General features: G+C 45.0%; 1 pseudogene across 1 annotated transcript; it reads left to right on the top strand.

Moving 5' to 3' along the window:
- The first annotated feature begins 4,887 nt into the window (after nucleotides 1-4,887).
- Gm6485 lies at nucleotides 4,888-5,814 on the top strand (annotated as a pseudogene). The gene has a single exon (XR_003954673.1). The product of XR_003954673.1 is annotated as a predicted gene 6485 (transcript).
- Nucleotides 5,815-8,652: the final 2,838 nt, after the last annotated feature.

Genomic DNA, 8,652 nt, shown 5'->3' with positions numbered 1-8,652 from the left:
GAAACCTAGCTTATGGTGCATGTCTGCAATCCCAGCACTCAGGAGGCAGAGAAACAAAGGCAAAAGTTCGGGGTCATTTTCAACTACGTTGTGAATTCAATGCCAACCTGAGCTACTTAAGACCCTGTCTCAAAAAGAAAAAAAAAAATTTCCCCATCTCTTCAACCTTGCCCACCTGGTTACCAGGCAACCACTAGACTGAGGTCTCACTTTAAGGAAGGCAATCAAGGTAACTCCCTACAGGCATGCCCAGAGGCCATCATCTCTCAAATGATTCTAGGTTATGTTAAATTAGCACTATCACAAATATCGGTCTTTGTTTTAAAACCAGGATAATGTTGGCCTCAGAAAAAAGTAGAAAAGTTCTCACTCTGTTTCTACACCCTTGAAGGGCTATATAAAGTTTGTACTATTTAGTTTTTTAGTTGGTAGAATTCACTTTTGAAGCGATCTGACTTTATGTCTTTAATTTTTTTTAGTGTGTGTGTGTGTGTGTGTGTGTGTGCGCGCGCGCGCGCGCGTGCATGTATCCTGTATACAAATACACCACACGCATAGCTGATGCCCTTGTAGGGTAAAAGTGTATAGACACCCCTGGAATCAGATAAATGTGAACATCCATGTGAGTGTTGTGAATCAAACCAGGATCCTCTAGGAGAGCAGTAAATATCACTGGGCTAACTCTCCAGCCCTCTTCTTTCTTTCCTTCCTTCCTTCCTTCCTTCCTTCCTTCCTTCCTTCCTTCCTTCCTTCCTTCCTTCCCTCCCTCCCCCCCCTCTCTCTCTTTCTTTCTTTCTTTCTTTCTTTCTTTCTTTCTTTCTTTCTTTCTTTCATTCAAGGTTTATTTATTCTATATATGTGAATACATTATGGTTCTCCTTGAACACACCAGAGGAGGGCATCAGATCCCATTACAGATGGTTGTGAGCCACCATGTGGTTGCTGGGAATTGAACTCAGGACCTCTGAAAGATGAGCCAGTGTTCTTAACTGCTGAGTCATCTCTCCAGCCCTTTCTTTCTTTTTAAATTTTTATTATTTCTTTTGTGTCTGTGGGTTTTTGCCTTCACGTGTATCTATAGCCTCATGCATGCCTGGTGCCTTTAGAACTCAGGAGGAGGCATCCGTTCGTCCTGGAAGTGGAGTTACAGAAGTTGTAAGCCACACCTGTGGGTGCTGGGAATCTAACTGGGGTCCTCCAGAGAAAGGCTAGAGCTCTTAACCACTGAGTCATCTCTCCAGTCCTCAGATTAATTTCTAATCGTTATAAAGTTGAGCTGCTCCAACTTGTTCACTGAAACATTTGACTTGTACTAAAGCTTTATATCCCTACATTTCTATTTAGAAAACCAGCTATACCTCATGTCTTTCACTAATTTTCCACTTGTAAACATACAGTCACTTGGAGGCAGGCAGATGCCTTAGCAGGTAAGGGTGCTTGCTGCCAGGCCTAACAACCTGACTGATTCCCAGAATCCACCTGGTGCAAGGACAGAACTTGTGTCCTCTGACACACTGCAAGATGTCCTCTGACCTCCGCATGCTTCCATGTTACAGGATCAGTGTCCCCACTTGCCCCAACACAACACACTAAATATCAAATGAAACAAAGCAATAGAAAGGAAAGGACATGGCTGCTCCTGGGTATGGTGGAGCTAGGAGGTTTACTGTAGATAAAAGGGAGAACATAGCCAGAGGCAGGGACATCTGGGAGAGTCCAGAGTGACCCTGAGCTTGGCCATGTGAGGAGAGAGGGAAACCTGTAGGCTAAGAGGCTAGGAGACCCAAAAGAGGAGGGGCAACCAGAATATCGGGATTATGTAAGGAAAGGCACCTGGGGGGAAGGGCAGCCTGTCCCCCCCCCCCCCAGGGTTGGAGATGTTTAGGGTAGGAGAAGGGGTATGCTAGCCAGAAGGACCCTCTGACAGGTAGGGACTGAGAGATGCTGGGAGAACATGGTGGCCAAGTCTGCTTTGATGTTAAGTAAGGCACTTTAGCCATTTGTCCCAGGTTTGAGACCCAACAAATAATGTTAATTATATTATATACTGAAACACTTTTTAACCCATGGGGGTCAATATCTAACATCCAGAACTATTGATTACTAGAAAAAGGGGGGAAATTTTTGTTTTGAGGATAAAATGTTTCTATCATAGCAGATTTTTAAGTATGTTCTCCATGTGTGCTGTATGCTAGGGGGATATTTATGGTGTCACTGTCACATGTTTAACATCAATAGTACAACCAGATAGGCCTCGCTCAACATGTGGAATACACACACACACGCACACACACACACACACACACATATGCCATGAAACTGGAAAGAGAATTATTTGGGGAGGAGGAAGTAGACTTAAAGAGAGAGAAGTAAGGAGCAAGGATAGCTAGGGGAAGATAAATATCACTTTTTTCCTCTTAAGGAAATTCTATTTGAAATCTATACATTTATGTGTCATGAAATATATATGATATATTTGCATATGTGATATGTCAGCAGAAGAAAGACTACTTGGGGGGATACGAGAGGTAATGAGGGTGAGTATTCATGAAGTACAATGTATGCATATGGGAAATCAACATAATGAAGTCCACCATTTTGTACATTAATTCTAACAATAGACAGGGGAGGGTTGGAGCTTGAAGTTGTCTGCAGTCAAACATTGAAAGATGCAGCCAAGCCCTCTGCAGTTATCATGCACTGACTATTTGCCTGGGGTCTGAAAAGAGGTCTTTTATTTATTGTGCCTGTTTTTTCCAGTTATTTTTAGCTTGGGGGAAAATGGCCATAACAGTCACTCCTTCATGGAGGAAGCTGAAGCCTGTGTGTTCCATTACCAACTGGGTCTGCGTGGGAGCTCACCCAGGCCAGGAGGAGTTCCTTATTCGGATGGGTTGTCAGCTAGAATCTGGAGTAAATAGCACAGCAGACAGCCTGGGTCAGGCAGATCCTCTCTGGGGAAATCTCTGTCTGCCTCTCCTGTCTGCCTCTGGCAAGGAAGACAAAGGCGGGGGAACTCTTTGATCTCACAACACCACCTGTAGAAAAGGCTTTGACTGGTTTGGGGGGAAAGACTTGTATCCCTACTGTAAGTGGGAGGGGGGACAGACAGAGCTGGGGACGGGTTTAGGAGGTCTGACCTCTGACCTCTGACTGAGTCTTAGCTGACAGGCCAGTAGACACAGAGAGGACAGGATGGGCCTGACCTGGAAGGACGGTCAAGAGATTAGCAGTTAGTGTCTGGCCATACATGGTAAATATAACTTCCACTGTGGTCTTTGTACTATTACAGCAAAGAAGGACAGGCTATGGAGCATCTGATGCCCAGACAAGGAGCCTCTGGAGCGCTGCACACTTGAACCCATGAGAACCACAGACCTGGACTTGGGGTCTCCACAGATCAGGCACTTGAGATATTTGAATGTGACTCTCTGTTTGTAGGGCTTCCTGGTCTGAGCTCCTCCTGTAAGGTTTTGGCAGGTCATTCTGGGTAATATAGCTTGAGCGCCCTCAACACTCTCCTCTGCCTGGTGTCTCAGACTCCAGCTGGGTCTGGACCTTCCCCCACCCCCCCCAGATCTTTTTTGAGATCCTGTTGGCTGGACTTACATTTTATGCCTATATCGTCCTGAAGTAGGTAGTAGCTGCTCTGGTTTGTGGAATAAACTTGGGTGAGGTGCAGAATTTTATCTGTATGTGGATGAAGGATGGACGCCCAGTATGGGAGGGTAAACGCATGGAGTGACTGTGTGTAAATGGAGCCCTGAGGGTCTATGAGGCCTTGGTCTCTCTGTGAGTTAATAAACCTGGATTCTCAGCTGGGCGGTGTTGGTGCAGGCTTCAGTCCCAGCATTCGAGGACCACAAATACAGTCATCACACCTGTTTTTTGCCACTCAGAGGATTTGCTGTTGTTGTTTAGGATCTTTTTCTTTTCCTTCCTTTCCTTCCTTCCTTCCTTCCTTCCTTCCTTCCTTTCTTTCTTTCTTTCTTTCTTTCTTTCTTTCTTTCTTTCTTTCTTTCTTTCTTTCTTGAGACAGGGTTTCTCTTTGTAGCCATGGAACTCACCCTGTAGACCAGACTGGCCTCGAACTCAGAAATCCACCTGCCTCTGCCTCCCAAGTGTTGAGATTAAAGGCGTGTGCCACTACTGCTCGGCTGTTGTTTTGAATCTTTTGTTTTGTTTTTGTTAATTGTTTGGCTTTTCAATGCAGAGTTCTTCCAAATAGCCCAGTTTGTCCTGGAACTTGCTCTGTAGACCAAGTTCACAACTAGGGTCTGATGGCCTCCAACTCATTTGGGCATATGTGCATATACAAAAAAGAAAAAGAAGAGTCATTCCGAATAACTTGTCCCTGAATGTTAGCCTGGAGAGAGAGGAACTCACTGTCCTGAAGCTGTAGGAGGCCAGAGGAGCCCCAAGGGAGCAGAGGAAAGGGCACTAGACCCTGAACTCTGTGAAATCACTCAGACACACACTCCTCATGATCCCAACTCCAGGCAGCAAAATCATCTGATGCCTGAGGAGAGTGGGAGAGGTGATCTGATAAGCTCCTTATTTGGTGTGCACAGCCCACCCCAATCTTTCCTCTCTGCATTCACTAACTACTCACACCTAAACCCCTACTATTTTGGGAAGAAAAGGGCTACTTAGCATAACTGGTTGAATGCTACCTACAGCATGCTTTAAGAAAAAGAACAGGGCGCACCTGGGTGTTGTCCTGACATCAAATTAAGCTGTTTTTGCTTTGTCACTCTGACAGAATACCCAATATGATTATGGGTGTGGTAATATGCCTATAATCCCATTTCTCAGGGAGCGGAGGCAGAAGAATTGCTGTGAGCTTGCAGCTAATTAGGACTACATTGCCTTAAAAAAAAATTTGGGAGCGCAGAGCGGTTTGGTCGTTCGTTGGTGGAGTATCTGCCCGTTCTGCTCACCGATTGCGGCTCTTGTTCGAGCGCTTCCAGCGTCGCCTCAGTCTCAGCAAGGGCCCCAGACTCGGCTTTGGGTGAAAAAAAATGGCCCGAACCAAGCAGACCGCTAGGAAGTCCACCGGTGGGAGAGCCCCCCCTCCCCCCCTTCCCCCCCCGCCCCCCCGCAAACAGCTGGCCACCAAGGCGGCTCGGAAAAAGCGCGCCCTCTACCGGCGGTGTGAAGAAGCCTCACCGCTACAGGCCAGGAACCGTGGCTCTGAGAGAGATCCGTCGTTACCAGAAATTGACTGAGCTGCTCATCTGGAAGCTGCCATTCCAGAGATTGGTGAGGGAGATCGCCCAGGATTTCAAAACCGACTTGAGGTTTCAAAGTGCAGCCATCGGTGCCCTTCAGGAGGCTAGCGAAGCATACCTGGTGGGGTTGTTTGAAGATACCAATCTGTGTGCCATCCACACCAAGAGAGTCACCATCATGCCCAAAGACATCCAGTTGGCTCGCCGGATACGGGGGGAGAGAGCTTAAGTTGAGGCGGTTTTTATGGCATTTTGTAGTACATTCTGTAAAATACTTTGGTTTAATTTGTGACTTTTTTTGTAAGAAATTGTTTATAATATGTTGCATTTGTACTTAAGTCATTCCATCTTTCACTCAGGATGAATGGGAAGAGTGACTGACTGTTCAGACCTCAGTGATATGAGCACTGTGGCTCAGGAGTGACAAGTTGCTAATACGCAGAAGGGATGGGTGATACTTCTTGCTTTTCATGATGCATGTTTCTGTATGTTAATGACTTGTTGGGTAGCTATTAAGGTACTAGAATTGATAAATGTGTACAGGGTCCTTTTGCAATAAAACTGGTTATGACTTGAAAAAAAATTTTTTGGCTCACAGTTTTGGAGTCTTTCAGCCATGGTCTGTTAGGCCATTGTTTTGGACCTGGAGAGGCAGCATAGTATTGCAGAGGAGTGTGGCAGAACAAAACCCCTCACGGTTTCCAGGAAACCCATCATTCTAGGACCCACCACCCCATTTCAGGGCATCTCCCCAGTGGCTTAAAGACCTACTGTAAGACCCCTACAGATGCTTCACCTCCCAGTAGCATGAAGGCCTTTGGGGAACCTCTACCAAAATGTAACAGTTTTAGTCTTTAGGGTCTTGAAAATTTAGTTCCCTCTTCAGGCCCCCTGATCCCCAGCATACCAAGTAAATGCATGTGTCCCTGAAGGTATCTTTAAAACAGCAAACGTTACAAAGAGCAACATAAAAGTCACTGTACTCTTCCATTTCTATTTTCTTCTTTATGTTTCCTTTTCCCTTCCCTTTGGTTTTGAGGCAAGGTCTCTTTACGTAGCCCCTTGGCTGTTCCCGAACTTGATAAATAGACCAGGCTGGCCTCCAACTCACCAGGATACATACGCCTCAACTACCCGAGTGCTGGGATTAAAGGCGCGAGCCACCACATTCAGTTGCTTCTTTGTGTTTTCTTTGTGGATTTAATTATTAGGAGTGCTTTCTATTGTAAGAAACAGATAAATCGACTGCCAACACAAGTGTGAGAATTAACTTCAAAATAAAGATTTAGGCTTAGGGGCTGCTGCCAGGGACTAGAGATACACCTGTGCTGTCTTAGCATTCAAAGTAGCACCCGAGATAAAAAGCTGTATTCACTCAGAACCCCCCAAAACCACGTTAATTTCAATCCTGTGAGGCAGTGCTTCTCAACCTTTCTAATGCTTTGACCCTTTAACACAGTTCCTCTTGCTGTGGTGACCTCCAAGCATAGCTGTAATTTTGCTATTGTGAGGAATCATAATGTAAATATCTGCGTTTTCTGATGGTCTTAGGCAACCCCTGTGAAAGACTCCCCCAAAGGGGTTGCAGCACAGACTGAGAGCCACTACAAGTGTTTGGACAGTGTTCCCTCAACACAACCATATCCCGACCCTGTCCCCGTGAGGCTCGGTCCTGGCAGCACGATTATGCCTGTGTTATTGGAGGTCAGAGGACAACTTGAGGGAATTGATTCTCTCCTTCCTCAGTGGCGTCCTAGGTTTGAACTAAGGCTACCAGGCTGGTCGCAAGCATCCTATCCACTGAGCCATCTCATCAGTTCTATAGACAGGTCTTTGCAGGTCAAAGCATGTCCTCTAGTTCTGGAACCTTGCTTCCTGGCTGACTATGGTGTGCAGTGCTCCAGTCACACGTTCCTGAAATGCCTCAACTGTGCCTTCTCTGACCACAGACTGAGAGACCCTTTGAGACAGATCCAAATGGTTCTCCTTTGTTCTGTCAGATACTTTGGTCACAGTGATGCACTTTGTAATAAAGTAAAGAGTTTGAGCTTTTGTTGGAATTTTTCAGATTTATTTTTTTTATTATTATTATTTTGGTACACATATTTTTTTGTTGTTGTTTTAAGATTTATTTTTTATTATTATATATAAGTACACCATAGCTGTCTTCAGACACACCAGAAGAGGGCATCAGATCTCATTACAGATGGTTGTGAGCCACCATGTGGTTGCTGGGATTTGAACTCAGGACCTTCGGAAGAGCAGTCAGTGCTCTTAACCACTGAGCCATCTCTCCAGCTCCTCAGATTTATTTTTATTTTATGCATGTGAGTGCTTTGCCTGCATATTTGCCTATGTACCACGCGTGAGCAGAGACTCTAGAGGCCAGAATAGGGCATTAGAACCCCTGGAACTTGAGTTAAGAGATTGTTGTGAGCCACCATGTAGATGTTGGGAACTGAACCCTGGTCATTTAGCAGAACACTTAGCACTCTTAACTGCTGAGCCGTCTCCACAGCCCCTCAGCATTCTTAAAGATTTATTATTATTTTATATGTATGAGTAGTTTGCTTATATGCCTGTAAGTGTACTACATGCATGTAGCTCCTACAGAGGTCACAAATGGTCTTGGAGTCCACACAATTGTTGTTAAAGATGGTTTGCTCGGCTGTGGATTCTGAGCCCCTGTTCTCTGCAGGAACACGTGTTGCTCTTTACCTCAGAGCCATCTCTCACCATCTCTCCATTCAGGGACTCCTAATACTATTCTTAAAAATAATGTGGCTTAGTTCAGTTTATGTGTATGAATGCTTTGTCTGCATATATGTGCACAACGTGTTCCACTGATGTTGATCAAAGAGAGGGTGTCAAATCCCCTGGATTTGGGATTGCATACAGTTGGTAGCTGTCATGTAGATGCTGGGAATTAAACCTGGATCCTGTGAAAGAGCAGCTAATACCCTTAACCACTGGGCCACCTCTCCAGCCCCAACATCTATTATCTTATCTCTACTTCCTAAGTTGGGGGTTTCAGGCATACATCACTATACCCAGCCCCATGGAAATTACCTCTTTATATTATTACTACTGACATAAAGATGTTAATATCAGAAAATGTAACTTACAAAATAAAATGTATTTGTTCATACAAAATACCGTTTTCTTTTCTTTTTTTTTTTGTTTCAAGACTTATTATTTTTATGTGCATTGGTGTTTTCCCTGCATATCTGTGTGAGGGTTCCAGAGCCTTTAGAGCTGGACTTACTGACGGTTCTGAGCTGCCATGGGGGTGCTGGGAATTGAACCCAGGTCCTCAGGAAGAGCAGCCAGTGCTCTTAACCCCTGAGCCATCTCAACATCTCTAGCCCCTCTCTTTTCTTTTTTTAAGTAATTAATTTTAGTTTTTTGAGAGAAGGCTCAC

Source organism: Mus musculus, chromosome 3, assembly GCF_000001635.26.
Source record: "Mus musculus strain C57BL/6J chromosome 3, GRCm38.p6 C57BL/6J".
Lineage (NCBI taxonomy): Eukaryota > Metazoa > Chordata > Mammalia > Rodentia > Muridae > Mus > Mus musculus.
The sequence above is the reverse complement of the archived record's forward strand: the minus strand, read 5'-3'. Positions and strand labels throughout refer to the sequence as shown.